General features: G+C 37.5%; 1 pseudogene; it reads right to left on the bottom strand.

Moving 5' to 3' along the window:
* Nucleotides 1-18,979, bottom strand: part of LOC108685022 — a 160,777-nt pseudogene extending 141,798 nt beyond the window's left edge.
* Between the last annotated feature and the right edge of the window lie 510 nt (nucleotides 18,980-19,489).

Here is a 19,489-nt window from a genome sequence, read left to right as displayed (position 1 = left end):
TATATATATATATATATATATATGTATGTATATATTGTTTGATTTCATTAATTATCTAATTAGCATGGAAACAGCTAATAATACATAGGATAATCTACTAATTTGCAAAGCTCATAAAGAAAGGAAATTAATATTTAAATGGAATAAATAGAGTTAAATTCTTTATGCAATCGAGTGTTACTCAAATCATTATATATGAAATTTATTATTAAAATGTCATTATTTTACTATTATTTTATTACAAATTTTTTTATGCATAAATTATTCAACAATTGAGTAATTTTGAACTTGACGAATTTCTGTCAGAGATATCTGTTCCTCTGCAGTCAATAGTCTTCATCAAAAGTCGTCTCGTGATGGCTCATTGCCTCAGGGATTGACCTATTACTATTATTGTATTTGTAAGAACCCTCTTCAAATCGTGCGCGCGTTGCCATCGACGGTATCGAGTCCTTGTTCCTAATTCCTTCCTCAAAGTTACAAAAATGTAATTAGTTTATCGATGAAGACAGCACTGATTAAATATGCAAGGGTATTGCGATGAATCGAGCGTGAAATTGGCCGGATTGTTTTGCAATGAACTTTAATGAATACGAGAGAGAAATATAGTAGATACAATAGAGTGTGCAGAATTAATAAGAGAAGATAAAGTTAGACATCATATTTCATTCTAACAATGGAATCGATAATGTGCAGAAAGCCGAAGGAAATCAATTTAGATTTGTATCATAATAATCAAATTATTATACTACGTTTTAAGATATTTTTTATATCAGAAGTGTATTAAATTTAAATAAAATAGAGTTACGTTAAGAAAACATAATCCAATTCTTTTGTAATATATGATAGCCTCGGGATCGGTACGTCTAATCGAAGAGGAAGGAGTGAAAACACATCTCCTCGTCTATAGGCATTGCGATATATACTATATCCTGGTGTGCGTAATTTAGGAAAATTGAAAACAACCCTTCATGTCGCCGACAGTGGTGTTAGAGGGTTTCGCGAAGACAAGTGCACTCTCGAGGCACCTTGTGTGGGTAGATTTTAATAGCCAATCTGCGAAACACTGAAACGATTTCTCGTAACATGACATATTCAAGGGTGCGATGTGTACATTTTAATTCAAGAAGGTTTACCTCTGTCTGCAATATAATAAGCAGATTTTCATTTTCATTGCTTTCGGAGATGAGAATTTCTATTTGAATATAGATCTCTAGAATTTAAAAGAAACCGTTGGAAATTTAAATGTTATGCAAAATACGCAGACTTAAGTGTTATATTTAAATAAATAATTAAATTATGCAATTATCCTTTTAGTATTTTACATGATACAGAAGTACGCGAAAGAATTAAAGCAGCGTTTATAAATTCCAAGAAGAAGAATAAGAATTTATTTTTATATAAAGTAACTAGTCGATAAAGTTAACAGAATTTTATTATGGAACTTGATTTATATAAATATATAAATACTTACGAGCAAGTAGAAGTGACAATTATGACAAGATGAAGCAGTTAGGGTTTTTTTTTTTTTCATATACACACCGTAAATTACGATGGAAGGGCATCTATCTATGGAGACGAGAGTGAAAGTAACAAATGAAATGACGTGACAAACGATTTCATCCCCTCGATTTCATTCAACGTCACTCTTGTCGGCACCATGCCATTCTTTGCCTCGAGGCGAAATATTTCAGCGTGGCGTAGCGGATACAGCCTACGGAGCGCGTTTGGCTTTCAAAATCGCGTGCTTAGCCACGCGAGAAATGGTCGATGGGGTGTCTTCGAGCCAGAGAATTTCAAGGGTGGTAATTATTAGCGGTACCAATTCTCCGTCGTGGCACGAGCTTACGCGCCCGAATGTCACCCGCGAGGCTTGAAGGGATTCTCGAAGGGGTCTTTCCATCGGCAAAATCGAGCTAACTATTTCGCCGGAACGATTTCGGAGAGGAGTACGAGTTGAGAGATTGACAATCCGACGTTGAACGGCTGGACGAGATCGATTCAGCTTCAGGAGGTAATCCAACATCCTCTTACGACCGTACTTCGATCAAGGAAAGGAACTTTTCCGAGACTTTCGTTACTATAGAGTTTCGTTTCTAGGAAAAATCTTCAGGAGAAAGACCGATATTGACGAGATTATCTTGAAAATATTTTTTACAAATAATTATTATATATCTGAAGTATAGTAAAATATATATAAATATAACTATTATATAAAATGTATATTAGTTATGTATTTGAAGAATATTAGAAGGGATTGAAAGTACTTTATAACTTTAATTTATTTTATTGCGTTGTAAAGTATTCGTCAAGTGTAAAAATAATAAGCGAAATAATAATTTATTACGTAATTGCGTATTACAAATTGAAATATATTGACAATAAGAAATATATTGGATATTTTTTATAAAGAGAGATTATATGTGAGAATTATGCGGGAGATATCTGTGATCAAACTGTTCCGGTCCGTCAATTCTAATCTCAAAGTATCTCCAAAAGAAAATCTTAGAGCTATGTAATTTTATACAACTGATGAACTCTTTTCTTTTGCTTCGTACCGAATGAACGTTGAGGAATGTGAACCCTCACTCTCCTCTTCCTTGATCACAATCTAATCCGGATGACTTAACTGTCTGACTTTGCGTATCTTGTGGAATTAGAGAATAAAGATTAGGGAATAAAAACTAAGTGACAGGCTGAAAAGGCCTTTCGAAATGAAGAGACAACCGGAAAATCCGAGTTGACGTGAGTGAAATTTTTTCAAGCTGTATCGATTAATAACTTAGTGCCAAGAAACAAAGTATATGAAAAGTCATTGTATAAGCATTTTTACAATTAAATACAACGCGTCACATAATAACGTATATTTGAAAATGAGCTTAAGATAATCTACAGGAAGAATTCTTTTGTTTCACTTACCGCAGTTCGTAAATATTGGACTTTAAGTCCTGAGCATTTAAAAACTTCCGAGAAATTTCCTGTACAATTGTACAATCTGAGAGAAATTTTGCATAGAACGTTTTTCTATGGAAAGTTACAGTTATAGCTAGTATTGTACGTTTCTCGCATGGTAGGTTACAAAGCGAAATGGTAATCGGCCAACTTACGAAGTTATTCTTACTTTAGCGATCTTTAGTAACAAGTGATCTTGCTCTGGTGTGTTTCTTTCTTTCCTTATTAAAATATAAACTACGAAAATTTATGCAGTAACATCTATACACATAGTTTTATTTTTGTAAATCAATTTTGATATTGGACTTGTATTTTTCTGTAAAATTTTAAACGCGAATAAAAGTGAAGTGATGTGTGAGACAGCAGGCGAGCTAGTGCTTTTCCGCACAACTTGACTCTTAGCAAGACGATGACACGTTACGGAGAGGGTTGAGAGTAGCCCGTGAGGGAAAAAGTGAGAAAGGCGGGTGGAAGATAACGTTGAGGCGAGTAAAAGGATCCGTCGAGTAAGCGAGGTAGATAGATAGTAGGAAACTGGTAAACTTTCCCAAAGCATAACCGTTACCGTAAGGCAATGACGAAGTGGCACTCTGCGCCTCACGTACAGGTAGATTCATCTGCTCGCCCAAGGGTTGCTTCTTATTTCTTGCGTGGAAAACAGTTTCTCAAGTTACCGCGTGCGTTTCTGACGTTAGTCAAACTTCGCGCTTGCAATATTTTTCATATATCCTCATTTTTCGAATAATATTCCTATCTAAAATTGAGCGCGCGCGCGCGCGCGCGTGTGTGTGTGTGTGTGTGTGTGTATCACACAGGAAGAGTGGAGTATTACTTAAGATACAAAAATTAAAGTATTATGTTTATTACTTCTCTTGTCAATTTTTAAAATAAAGTAACTCAGAGAATAATTCAATTTTCGCAGATAGATATATATCGCGCGTAATATCCTCGTACAAGATGGAAAATCGAAGTCATGTAACTTTCTATACTTTCATAACTGCGTTTCGTGCAATCTCTTTCTTCTTCTAGACTTCTCGTTTGCGTTTCGCAGTCCGATGGAAATTCAAGGAGTTATACCCCCGAGAATGGTACGGTCCAGACCAGGAAGTAATATCGGAGTGCCGTTTCGATTCGTAGATCATAGATTCCCTCTTGTTCTCAGCCGTCTTTCCCGTCGATCTTCTCGTTAGCGCGTCTAAGTAGGCAGGCTTCGTTCAACCGCGCTAATTCAATAATATCGCTGAATCTATTAAGCGGATAGGATCGGCCAGTGCAGTAGAGGCGATAGTGGTAGGGAATGGACCGGCGCTCTAATATCATCTCGTAATGCTCCTTACCTATCCCATACCGACTCTCTCCGTGGTAATGGGTTTTCGCTACCCCTGAAATTTTGCCATATCCACCTATCGCAACCGACGTACTACTCCACGGAAGCGCGACGGAGATCAAATTGATTCGATTCGACGCCGAGGAAGGTACCAAACTAATTGGCTATCATGAGTTCTGCATATCTTGAAATTTTGATTAATAGATAACTTCCCTCGGCTTGAGAACGTCGACGGGGAATGTTGGCTATGTATCGTCGCGGAATTAAACGGCAAAAATATCATCGAATTTTAACATCTTAAACGCCTTTTCGATATGATTTTCCTTTTCCAATATTTTTCTAACATTTATATTTTGCTTATATTTTTTCGACTGCTTGAATTTTTTATTAATAAAGATTCGATATATACATTTGCTTGACACCGCTATGTTCTTTAATTTTTGGTATTTTGATTAAAAAAGATTTTTTACAATATGTTTACAATATGTTCATTTTTATGAAACTGAACATTAAGCAATCAAATTGGGTGGATATGCCACACTGCAGTGTGTTGTTCTCATATAATGAGACGTTTAAGAGTTAATCAAGCATGGTAAGGCAAGATTTACAATAATATCTCTATTTCTAATATATGTATATTTTTGTAAGAACGTATATATTTTACAATATATTATACGCTTATCTTTCAATAGCTCTCATCGTTTATCTCATTCACTTGATTCGTAAGAAATACTTTAAAGGTCTGTGGTACGCGTAAATTTAATATTTCAGTGTCGCTCGATCGTCCATACCAAAAAGTCATTTTCTCTCTTGAGCTCATTGTTAGAGGTCAAGCTCCGACGGCGGCAAAAGCAGAGTAATCTCGTTTGTTCGTAACTTCTTTGCCGCATTCAGCACGAATGAAATTTCATCTGGATTGTTATCTGGATGAGCAAGGGACAAGTGATTCACAAGGGGGAGAGGAAAAATGCTACAAACTCTCGCGTATGGCGCAAAGGTTCTATGTCCAGGCAAGGTTGTAGGATTTATGTAACACTAGCGGTCACAACTTGTATGAGCAAACCCGTCTGGACGATGACCGACCCTGTTTCTAGACCCACTGATAAATCGTTTCGCGGCTCTCAGCATCCGCTCTCCGCCGACCACTATTTTTAAAGAGATAACAAATGACGTTTATAATAAGCGCATTCAGGTCGAATAGCGTATGCCCGTTTTGCGCAAACTTCACCACGACCAGTAGCTCTCTTTTATTTCCACGGTGGCATATGACGCATTAGTATATAGTAGAAGCTCTGCTGCTCTTCACATCTTTTGACGAATACTAGAAAAACAGATGAATGGTTCTCGTCACTGAAAAGGTTCTGCATTCAAGTAATGCGTGCTTGTTAAAAATATTAATGTGTTTGTGTAATAATCAAAGCTGGACTAAGCATCTATCTTTGTGCTGTTGCCGTTGTAATTATTGTTATTTATCACGAAGATAGAGGTGGATATTTTATCACGAACGTATATACAAGGAAACACGCGTATGTCCGATACTCGGGGTGTCGTCGACAAGATGGATCGCGCGACATATCTCAGCCGACATCTTTTTCAGACAACGCAAAGAAATCAGCGACGACTTAGCGGAAGCCCATCCTCTTCTTCTCTCTCTCCCTCTACACTACGATCTTTTCCTCTCCCTGTTTCTTTCCTTTCCTGCTTCCCTGTCAGATTCTTTTCCTTTTTAACTTCCTCCGTCGAGATGGCGTGTCGCAGTCGACTCTCGATTCAAATGGGTTTGGCGTATCGCGATCGCACGGATCACCCTCTGTTTCCGCGACGTACGACTCCGTTTCCCCATGAATAACGCATCTTCCTGGGGAAATCGATATGTAGATTGCTGGAGTGTACGACGTATACTCTCCTGTCTCTTCCTTCACCTTAGTCATGCAGCAGAATTCAGGATATACGGATTTAGGTCAGTGGCAACTTCATATCGTCCTGATTTTTTTTTTTGTTATCACGATATTTCCATCGACGCATGGATGGGTTGATATAAAAAGCAGAAACTGACGTCAAATTTAAGAAGATGATGTAATGCACAAGCGTAAAATTGAATTGTCGGTAAACGTCTACGAACAATCTGTTTGCGATTGCCTGCGGCAGGAATTGCATCGGATTTCCAGCAACTATCGATTTTTCCGGGGGCAACGATGCATCGCGGCTTTACATAAGGCACCCCGTGTTTTATGCACGCATGCAACATCACATTATCGCATATGCACCATGCAACCATACATGATGATGATTGCCGATACATCTCGCAGCATCGCTTTTGTGCTCTTCGTGATTAAAAGCTGCACTGGTGGTTCGTTTATTTCTCGCTATTTGAAAAGCGATTCTGCCGATATGCGATAGTCATATGTTATAACTGATTCACATATTCATCTAAATACGGTAAAAAAACATCACGAAAGGGTCACATATCAATGAAACTGTTAATAACATGCCATTTCGGATGTTCGATTTGCTCAATATTATTATCCATTTTGCGTTCAACATTATGAATTGTACGAATAAATTATATAATTTCGACAATGCGTAATGTTACGCGGAAGTGCTGCGTATAATAATATGTATCTACAAAATCATATTACAAGCATAATCAGAAATTCGGTGTTTTTAAAGTGAAGATCGTTAGATTCTCGTGTGTATCGAGTGTTTAATATCATTGATAATTTTAGCCGCTCGATATTGTACATCTGCGAATGATATGAAATTCAACCTCGTAATCCATCGTTATAGTGAAAAGCGTACGCTTTTCTATCGCGGAATTTTCTATCGATGTCGGTTCGGTGCAGATAGAACTTATACGAATCAAACTTACCAAGTCTCCCCCTTTTCTCATTCTTCTCATCGACCGTATAATTGAATCGCGCAGTTGGATGCCAAACGTGAGCCAATTTGACAAATCGAGCGTGCGTACGTGCGTGCATCTGTGGCGATAATGACAGCTCGAGTAGCACGAATCAATTAATCGTAGTTGACGCAATGCAACCAAAGTGTCATTATCGACTGCAGACTAAAATAAAATGCTTTTGCAAATCGATTTGGATTCGGTTCATTTGGAAAATCGTCGAGTAAATAACGGACGAGAGGATTCGCGATCAGTTTGATTTGTCTTTCGTAATTTGAGCTTGGCAAATAGATGCAATCTGCGCCGATTCACTGTCTTTATTGTATCTATAATAGTTCCGCTGGAAATTTAAATTGCCGAAACGAGAAACGGGAAACGCGCGCGCTTTGCCAATGGGCTATCGAACGTTAATCGGCTTTATGGATTCTGTATGTGTCAGAGTTATCGATCCGAATAAAGTTTACAACAAATTTTATATGTGCATCAGCATATTCTCTTTAGAATTTGCACAAATAGATGCTTTTAACGGATAAGTTAAAATATTTGTCGTATTTCATATTTATAAATATAAACTTTTCTATTCTCAAGAAAGTGTATTAATATTGTTTTCATTATACAAAATACTATCAGAAACGTACATGTTTCCATAAATAATAGTGATAGATGAAAGTAAAATAAAAAGATAGAAAAATATTAGAAATTTAAATTCCATTTTGATAATTACTAATTGTGATAAATTTAGCACTGATAGTAAGAAAATTATAACGAATATAATTTTCCACGAAATCTTTATTTAAGGGCGTGTTCAAATTCACATCCGGTGCTCCCGGATGTAATGTCATCTTTGTTTAGCGTTCGGTAAACAATGAGGATAAAGTGATACCTGGGTAGTACTCAAGTGGGAATCTGAACATAGGAAAGAGTAATCATATCATAAATTTTGCTTTGATATAGAGATTTTTCTTATCTTTATTATCGTACGATTTATAATCTAAGAATAAGATGAATAAGATGAATTAGTAATCAATTTTCACGCTTTTATTTTCTCTCAATTTTCATAATAAGATTTATTTTCCGCATTCGCAGTTGTGAGAGATCTTTGCAGTTTTAATTACACAGCCCATAATAATGTTCCTCCCTTTTTATTATCGCGTTAACGCAATGATGGAGCTTCTGCCTCACGGAAATACGGCTACTAAATTCACGAAAGCTGATAACGCTTAAAGGGAGGTCTTTAGATACGCGGAAGGAATGAACGCTAGCAAATTCCTTTGGGTAATTAGCGTGTTCGTAAGTAGTGGAATACCATGGGGATAGCGCACGAGGTACAGGACACACTTTGGTTGCGTTTCCTTAATACATGTATAGTATCCTTAATACATGTATAATACATGTGTAGAATGGAGTTTCTCCGTTTCTCTCTTTGTTTCTCCCCCCCCCCCCCCTCACACACACACACACACACACACACACACACACACACACACACACACACACACTATTGCAATATCTACACATGTACGTTTGCACACAAAGCATGTTCCTCTTGATCGGTAGAGAAACTGGGTCGGACTTCTTGCACAGTGTGTAGCGTGATTGTGCGATGTACATTTAACATTCCTCATTGACCTCCACGTTAGTTGGTTCGATCGAATAACCCGTTGCGAACCCCTCCGATTTAGAGGTAGGAGGTGCCCGGCGCCGAAACGGTATCCAGACGCACGTCATGCAAAGGCCATGGCGCCGCTCCGACACGTTCGATTTTATTGCGATGATTCAGACACGTGGGGAGCATCGTCGAACGCGCTTTGAATAGTTCCATTGGCAGGTTGTAAAAAATGCGAGTTACGAGTCCGTTTTACGTGCTGCTCTTACATGAATAGTTCCGGACACGTCTGCATGGAGATTTAATGGTCCATAGACTCATATCGAACAAAATGCCGTCTTATATGGATACGCATACGCTTGATATCTTCATTTAATAATATTCCTTTTCCTTTATTATAATTTTATTATTGTTAATTGTAAAAAATTTTTTATTATTTTTAATAATCAGCTATAAGCTTTAAATATTTATATAACAACTGATGATTTTTATATAAAAATAAATTACTTTCATTTTTTGGATTTCTTGTCATAGTTTTATTCATTTAATTGCTCGTTTATATCGGTTACTTGTAGGCTGCCAATTTTGCGGTTAGGTCCAATTAAAAATCACGAGGTCATTTATTTGTTCAAGGGATACAATCGAGCTTGAGGAAGGAAGGATGGGAATGGGTGTAAATAATGGTCAAGCGGCCAGAAAGGTCGGCTTCCGCGAGAAAGGGTACGTGGCAAAGAGAAATTAAGGCAGCGGTTGCTAGAGTGTAATGAGTGCTAAAGCTGCACTGGCGTAAGAACCGGAGAAAATAGAACCGCAAAATTTAAAATATAACAAAATCATAAATAACAAGATAATGAAGAAAACAGCGAGAAATGAAGAAAACAGCGAGATAAATGTATTTTACTTAGCTTTTCATGCATATTGTTTTTATTAAATATGTATTAGCATACATGTAATATGTATCTACATTTTATAATTTATTTTTATCACGTATGCATGCATGACATTTTATTAATACATCATGATTTATCGATGTGATATACTTAAGCGAATTTAAAAAATTTTTCTTTTCTGCACTTCATGTAGTTAGTTTTATAGGTACAGCTCTTATGATTTTTTTCTGATTAAATACCGTATTACGGTATATTATCCATCTAATTGCGTTCATTAATTATATCCGTCCTTGACTCCATTCGATATGAAAGATTAATCTTTGAGTCTGCGGTGTATGTTCCTGCACCAGTGAGCGGGCAGAAAGGATGGATTAGTCACCTGCACTCAGGGCATGCGCTCGATAAGAGAGCTCTCCTAACGTTAACTTGCCGAGTAGTCGCCGCTACCGTTGCAATTGCCGTTGCCCCCGGTATAGTCGTCATTTAGATTTCATTATGAACCTTAAACGTTCGCTATTTACGAACCGGTAGATAAATATAAGACACGTCGTCGTATATGTTTGCTGTCTAGCAAAGTATGTATGCCTTCATTGAAATTTATATAACCGCCGACAATATCAAAATTACATGGCAACACATTGTATGTATCACAGTAACGGCTGCGACTATCAAGAATATCATTACGTTATGACATCGTTCCAACGAAAAAAAAAAGGAAAGAAAATGAGATAGAAAAGATTTGCAAGACTCCAAACGTGACCGTAAGTTTTAGAACAAGAAGCTCTAAATTTGAAGGAAATCGTTGGACGAGGAGGAGCTTTTGGTTAAATTAAAGATCGTACGTAAGAGACATTTCTGGACACCTTTAATGACGGTAATAACACTAACTTCTTGTCAACGTTCGTTGAGAAAACTCTCTAAGGATTCTCTCATCCAATCCAACATGGCAATATTTCGTGAAATCGCTTTCAACAGCATCGTACCGAAGGTATCGTTTTGTGAAGCGAAAAAACAACAAGATCATCATTTGCGAAAGTAGATCGCCTCAGGTTGAAATGTGAACGATGGTCTCTTGTACCCGCCATGATTTTAAATAACCAATTAATATTTTACTAACAATCGAGATGCCATTATCACTGCGATTGTCGAATCTTTTCGAGCGCGAGTAACTTTCGTTAACTGACTTCGTCAACAAAAGAAACGAAGAACGCTTTGTCTGTCCGATCTCATCGGTAACTTCTTTTAACCAATCAGTCGTCCTTCCCTCCCGCAGGAAATTCAATATTTCGATACAATTAAATTTTCCAATATTTCGATATTCTTACCGATAACGAACGAGATGACTGAACCGAATCTTGAGAACGACTTTTAAAAGATACGCGAGCGAAGTCGAGTGAAGCGCAAAGTCTTCTGACGAGGATAACCGGCTGTGGCTTTGATGAGTCACAAAGAGAAGGACACGCGTATTATTGTGGAAACGGAACGCGAATCTCGTCAACGACGACTCCGTTCTCGGCGATGCCGTTTGTGACAGAGAGGGATTGTGCGCTATAGAGGTACAGGAGGTTAGCTCAGGCGTGATCCAGCATAATGCGAGAGCAATTTGGTGAATGGAGTTAATTCAATAGAGGCCCTCGAGCACGCCTCCGGTACTCGGAGGGGGCCTCTTCAGCGTCTGGTGAACGTTAACCTCCACCAGATACAGCTATCCTACGCTGTCTGTCCGTTTCGCTTCGACCAATGCGACATACGAATCGCGACTCTTGCATTGCAGGTTCATTTAAGACTCACGCAATCTGAATCGGAACGGACTCCAATGGAAAGAAGAAATCGTTTAGAAGTTTACCACAATAGTTTCTATTTGAAACATATTTTTTTCTTCACTAGCTGGTTTTTTTTCTTCGATTGCATTCAAGCAAGGAATATGTATATTTCAAAATGAATTCGAGATATAAATATGTTATACATATATGTATATCAATAAATATTTTTTATTAGAGATATACTATAATAATAGACATTAGTTTTGAGCAAACTCGCGTGTCTAAATTAAAGTTAAGTTTTATTTAGCTTAATCCTTATAACATATTTTACAGCTGCGAAAACTACACTGAAAGAAAAGATTGATTGCGCAGTAAATTAGATGCAATAAAATATGGCATAGTATTTTTTAATTGACTGCTGCAATCATGATGAATATGGCAATGCCATATTCAGCCAATCTTCTCTTTCAGTGCATACTCAAGTTTTAAAGTTTTAAAGTTTTGAAAAGTCTTGTTTGAAGTACAGAATGCAAGAAAAACTTTATCTTATTGACGATGGATAGAGAAAAGTTTAAAGTTTTAATCTATAATTTAGAACCTCATAATACTAATCGTATAGATTGTACCAACATTCTAGCTTCAGGCCCAAACGACCCGTTTATTATAGTTGATGACTAAGAATATATCTTATATAGATATATTCTCTCTAGATACATCATTAAAGAAAAAATATCTATATTTTTTATTATCTTTAATATCTTATAAATTATTTCAATACTTGATAATAGAACATGAAATGTTCAAGCGTGTACATTTTTGCGTCTACGACTCAAATAGAAAGAAAACTATATAGCGTTTAGAGGAAACACTGAACCGTCCAGTCTTACCTTGCGAGGTTGCGTATATCTGCGAACGAACGGACAATAAATCCACGACGGAAAATAAAACGAAGGCAAGAGAGAGGTACCGAGGGAGATGAGAAAGATCTCCTCAGTTGCACAATGCGACTCGTTACACACTCGATTCTGTTCATATTCTCTCTCTCTCTCTCTCTCTCTCTCTCTCTCTCTCTCTCCTTTCTTCCTCTCTTCCTCTCTTTTTTCTTCGTTGCACTCACAGACACACACATGTTCTCGAGCTGTCTGCCAATCGAAAATCGTGTCGGCGATCAAATTGAATTTCCTACATCCACTTCTTTCTACTCGTTGAGAGTGGGACGTTCGAGAGTTGCTGAGGAAAAAAATCTCATGGGATTTTCCGCGTTCGAGATGCGTGCGTCCAAGAAGGCGATCAAGAAGTAACTCCGTTCATCATGACCCGTTCATTCGCTTGTTTAATTGTCACGTCGTGACAACGAATATTTTTATACGATGAGTTTATATTGATTAAATAAATTATTTTATTGCTAGATGTGATAGAAAATAAAATAAAATTATAAATAAATTAATATAAAATGTAACATATAAAATTCCATGCATCAATAACGAATAACCGTATACTACGTTACTATAACAATTTTTTTAATTATGTTAAACGTCAGTCTATCAGGGAGACACTTTGCGATGAACAAAAAGCCCCGTTATTTCCCAACGGAATAATAGCTTTCGTTTCCAGTTGAACGGCGGGCGAGTTGACGCGCGGATTGACCCTCGATTGTTCAAAAAAAAAAGAGGAAAAAAGAACCGAGGAAAAATACACAAAAAATTGGCAATGCTGCGAAATGATCGGTCGCGTGTATTCGCGTGGACGTCGCGTACCAGCCGCGACAACGTTGCCGGGCGAATCTGTTTTCGCGCCCGGCTGTCCGCGGCAGATTTTTGGTGCGGATACGTTATGGGTCACTCCGGGTGGCAGACAGTTACGTCGACGTGGACAATCGATGTTAGCTATCAGTTGCAGTTTGCACAGGGCGGTTATGCTCGGGACAATTGTTATTGACAAATCGTAATGTCGGTCATCAGTCATGACTATGACAGGGCACCTGCAGCGTCGTGCAGTGAACGGCGTGTTTATGCTTGCGATGTGCGTATTTCCCGCACAAAGACGATTTACGCGATTCCGGAGGAATCATTGCTGATGAAAATTTGCATTCTCTTTGGAGAAAAATAAAAAAGAAAAATATATTATTCTAGTTATAAATTTTAGTATTATACTGTTTTTGTGTATAGGATGGATAGATATTATGATATATTTATTCGTTTTTATTTTATCTCTATATAAATAAGCTCCTAATTATTAAATTTTATAAATTATATATAATTTAATCAGTTGATTATGTATCGAGAGAAAAACTTTTTAGCATTTGTAACTATAATTACCTATTATATAGTTACATTATAATTATGATTATGAATATTATAGTATTAGTATTTAATAATAACTATATGAAAATGACTAATTATAATTATTTGCATCATTTTTATGATAATTTCAATTATTTTTATGGTTATTATAATTATAGTCATTTTCAATTGCTAACTATATATATTGATTGATATATTATATAGTTGTTATTATTACTAATACCATAATAATCATAATTATAGTGATATGTAATTATAGTTACAAATACCAAAAAGTTTTTCCTCAGTGTATGAATTATACATCTGAGTTACATTCTTTATATGCGCGTGATATGATATTTTTGTTAAAATTGAGTTGCTTCATTACAACGAGATAGAAATTTCTTCAATGAGATAGAAAACAAGACGAACGTATTATGGAATTAGTCGTGTAGGAAATTGTTTGTACGAGGAACACGGACACGCTTGTCAGTGTCATAAAATGGGCGTAAAGGCACCTCAACGTCAAGATCATACTGGAACATGGAGATACAGCGGAGTTTTCCGCCCCAGGCGTCTGACGAGCATTAATTACAACGCATACGACGATGTCGACGCGTTATCGGCATTGTTATTCATGATCACCTGCGGGTTCCTGAAAGGATGGACGCGACAGTCCGTAACATCCAGGACACCATAGGTGATCCTGGTTTCTGAATGCTGCGACGACCTTCTGACACTTACGATTAGCGAATGTCTGCAGCATGTTTCCCTAGTTAGACATGTTACATGCTTTATTATCATCTCGAACTGACAGTCAGCGGTCTCTGATAAATGACAATGAAATCGATCGTTTAATTGATATATGTGATTATTTGCTATTATACAGGCTGATTATATCGAATTTGTCATAACTTTAAGGACGGCACTTCAATTTATTAGGTTAATATTCGTTTCCATCTATATAAACTTACGTTAATCTCGATTTAACTTACTTTTAATCTTTTGTTAATTCTAAGAATTAGAAAAAGATGAAGAGCAAGTTGATCCGAGATTAAAGTTAACCTATATTAGTAGAAACGAATATAAGTCGATTATTTTTGTCGTGAGTAGACCGTAAAAATTTTTGCCTTACTGCGCATAAAAATTATTTTCTGCACATAGAAAATTTTTAATTTAATATATCTTGATTAAGCGGTAAAATATATTACAAAGAATATCTCTTTTTCCAATTTATTACTTTTATGTACGTGAGATTTGTGCAGATTTATGCACAATGGAAAATTGTGCTTTGAGCTTGATGCGATAATTTTGATACATTAAAAGTCACATACATAATTTTAACATATTAAAGTCAATATTTATTGCGCGTTGTAATGCACGCATATTTAACGTATGTATTGCGGATTACGGTGAGAATTCTGACACGGAAGGTTCTCGAATAAAATTATTACCGCCAGACTTAGAAAGGAGATGGCAGTAGAAATATTGTGGTGCACTGTAAGTAAATCGGGCAATTCACTGGTGAAATGATCGCTCTGATATTTAAACGACCATTAAGAACTTAATGATTATTAGCTGTCATCCGTGAAAATTTATAGTGTAATATAACGAACTAAGAATATTAAGAATACTAATGCATTTTCCGGATAAAAAATTCATATACCGAAGATGTAAAATTAAATAACGAATAATTTATTTCCATCTAATTCGAAAAAAATAGAAACTCTTCAATTAATTACAGTTCGGAAAAATCGATATTCTAAAATTGTTGAAGTAAAAGTATTCTAAATTGATTTTAAAGTTTATGAGTTAAAGAAATATCGTGAATTTAAGCTATTTCGTACACATTCGTGCAAATGTCAAATTATATTATTTATGCAAGCTTATACAAGCATAGTGCTCGAACTTTACGTATATTGCGAGCTGGTTTCATATTAAATTTATATGGTTCAGAGAGCAACTCTGATAATCCACGTTCAAAATTACGCAGAATACAACGTAGTGGAGCTTGGCGTTCAGTTTCGAATTATTGACCATTCTCAAGTGCATCGATAGAATCCATTGTTGGTTCATGCACTCAAAGTGGAAGCGACATTCGCGGAGACGAGCGGAAGACTTTGGGCGATGAACGGATGGACATTCGGAATCGTGTACGAGCTTAGACTAACCTCCTCCTCTGTTGAAATGACCCCCGCTCTCTCGAGTCGAGATTCGATGTGGCTTTCGGGGGGACGAGATATCGCATTATTCCCGACTGAATGGGGTAAATCAGGGTCTCGTAGAGTTCCAACGTGGAATCGGCGGTTCTCTCGGATCGCTGATGTCGAGAGGATGAGGGTTAGCTGGCGGCAGCGGCTGCCTTGGGAATTCAATTATACCTATGGAACAATGGCACCCGCGCTGGTAATGAAGGGACCGTCGCCGGGAGGTCATCAGATTACGTGGTATTTACAATATATAAGCCGGATGGTGGATGAAGAGGACTCTTGGCGGCATTTCTTTCTCGCAGCTCAATTCGCGCCTTCTCCCATGAGACGCCGTATATAGAGAGTTAATTCATGAGACGGACGTGGATTAGCGTCAATTTTTTAGATAGCTATAGCGGATGAAATAGTTCATACTACATAAAGTCTTTTCAGCACCACAATCCATACTCTGCTGAGACTGCGTCTTTCATCGCAGGCGATTTTGCGCAGATATCGTTAATTAAAGATATTTATTCCATTTTGTCCTGCTGCGTCGAACGGATAGTTTCTATCCGAGTTATTTATCGCAACGAACAAGTAGATAATCTCGCTTTGGCTCGTGCTCGGGAACAATTCCTCCGTGAATTTACATCGATAAACGCGACGCGCGTTACGACACAACCCATTCGATGCACTCTACGTTGTAGCGTTGCAAATTGGATGAAATGGTAGCTGCGCAAACGCGTTGTTCGTCGAGACTATGTTACACGATAACTCTTGACACTAACGTTGGTTTACGGCAGATATTCGTTCGGCGAACGGTTCGGGCAAATGCCTAAATAAATATCGGTTTGGCGTGAACGAGGTAGAGAAAATGTTGCAGAGCGGAAATATTTAATCGCCTTTGATCAGGACGGAGGGAGGGGGAGAGAGAGAGAGAGAGAGAGAGAGAGCGAGAGAGAGAGAGAGAGAAGGATTCGCAATTACGTTAGGGGTAAGAGAAAGCACGGGGGTGGTCTAACGGTCCTCTCGCTCGATCGACCATGCGTTTAGAACCGGGAATGGATTCCATCAATAACCTCTTTAAAACGGGCTAAATTCATTATCTGTCCTGTATTCGACGGCCGTGCGCATCGACTTTTCTACATTTCCTTTTCGTCCCTTGAAAGGAAGTTGCGATCGCATTGTCATTCCCACACAAGGGGTTGCAGCAATACCTAAAGCAATCCGATCCAAGGCACATTATTGTGCGTCACCCTTTGAAATGTGGAAAAAAATTCAAAAAATACAAAGAGTTAACACATTGCATTTTTATTCCACGTTATTCAATCATCTTATCTTAATTTATTATGCCTTTGTATGTTTCAATTACGAAAGCTAATCAGTTCCTTTGTGCCTAACATCGTCAAGGAGTTGAAACATGCGAATGATTTATTCTCATTTCTCATTTGCAACAGTCGTGTATATTTTTTTTTTCTTGTCGTGCACGACGAGAAAGAAATATTCTTTCGGACGATATTTATGTGCGTTCTGTGAAATATATTTAAAATATTCAGGACTTGTTTAGTGGAGAGTATTACCGCAACAAAAGAAATACAGAACGCTGTCGCTGCGACTCTCCTCTTTGTGCGTTGTTGAAGAACTGGGGATTGGAATTAACATGGGATCCGGAGTGCGTTTCCACTGAGGGAGAATTGGTGTCTCGTTAATATGGATTTCACTAACGATTCGACTAATTTGTACACTCTTTTTCATTCGGAAAGGTATCCCTCCGTAAAATAGTAAACGAGATGAAAATGCTGAAAAGACGTCGTAAGGACAAAGGATACAACGAGGGATCAATGTTCGTTGTACATCGGCGTGGATCTGTTCATCCATGGAAAGCCTAATGGCCGACTCAGCATACATTTGCATGTGAATGACCACAAAGGTGTTTAGATATTACGGTATATATCCCATATGCGGCTTTTCTATTAGGCAGGTAGATGAGATAACGTCCGATGTCAAAAATATGAGGACAATTAGGTCACGAGAGGAGGAAAAACATCTTGACAGCATGACAGCACGTGTCACGTTGTGGAGATATACTGATTGACTATCTGATCTGACGTATGTATGGAATGCATTCATAATCAAAAAGTTGCAGCGATTTTAATAAATTCTATAAATAGAATTAGCATTACGTTTGTATATTAATTATTAGAAAGCTTATCACTATTGATTTAATTTTAAAAACTATGAAAAAAATATTATTCAAAATTATAATAACGCGCGAGACATAATTAATTAAAAAAAAAATCATTAATTAAAAACACTTTATCTTATTTTTCTTCAATCTTTGCTTTCACTATTTTAAAAGAAATGTTTTCTATAAACATATAATATTGATATAATAATACTTTTTAATGCATTAAAAATATCATGACAATTTATTCTAATTGTAAATTGGAGAATTTATCATGTCTATCGCTTTTGCACTGACCACGAGGCGATGACACAATGGACATGACAAAGTCAAAACCTGCAATCGCGGAACTTGGACCGTCGATTAGGTGATCCGTACACGTCTGCATCGAGTCGTTTCCTCTCGTTAAGGAATGTAGGTGGATGAGAGGGTGAAGATGGCGTGCGGATTGCGGAAGCAGTCGCGAGCGTTTTCGCGCTTCACAGCCGCAGCAGTTCGGAGTTGCCATTCGGAGCACGTAGATTGCTAACCTAACTTGTTTAGCGGTTTTAGCGGTATTTGATTAGTTGAGTGAATTTCCGAACTGTTTCAGACCGCCGCCCGCTCACTTGGCCGGACTGAAAATCGGACGAGGACAAACCTTCGGTGAATTCGATAGATACATGTAGATATCGGTGACGCGGCTCTCTCTCTCTCTCTCTCTCTCTCTCTCTCTCTCTCTCTCTCTCTCTCGAAGTAAAATTGTTCATCGCGACGAGGAATCCGGAGATGTATTTTTACGTTATATTTTAGAGCGTAATATTATCGAATGAAATTGGCTTACCTTGCGAGTAGTTCATGTCCTTCTTTCATGTACCTCGATGGTCACTCCTTGTCGGAGTCGCGGTTGCACAAAGATAAGTCGTCACCTGGAAGCGATAATTGAATTAGAATGTAAAATGCTTACTAAATTTGGGGATTAAATTTGATATACTTAAGATATAACAATGATAAGTATGATTTTAAATGCACAAGATACGATGGAGAAAATGAGAAAATTTTGAAACAATTTTATTTGTAAAGGAAATTATCAGAGTATATATTTATACATAAAGAGAGGACGCTTCATCGACGATCGCAAAACTAGGATAAACACGGCACGTAGTACGCTGATTCGATCGCAGGTAATCATACGTCTCGCGCGGTCCAGCATACCATAGGAATTCTCGGTATTCGAACTATATCTAGGCGTTACTATGGTTGATGACGTTGGATCAAAGATAATATTGGTTCACAGTCAGGGAATAGATCGGGTGTGTTATATCCGTGTTCAAAGTTCGCTCTTCGCGACCGCAGCGATTTCGAGGACGATAGCCGAAACGTGAAATAAAGAGGATATTCGGCGGCGGCGACGACG

The sequence above is a fragment of the Atta colombica genome, unplaced genomic scaffold, assembly GCF_001594045.1.
Source record: "Atta colombica isolate Treedump-2 unplaced genomic scaffold, Acol1.0 scaffold142, whole genome shotgun sequence".
In the NCBI taxonomy this organism is placed as follows: domain Eukaryota; kingdom Metazoa; phylum Arthropoda; class Insecta; order Hymenoptera; family Formicidae; genus Atta; species Atta colombica.
This window is presented reverse-complemented; position numbering and strand designations above follow the sequence as displayed.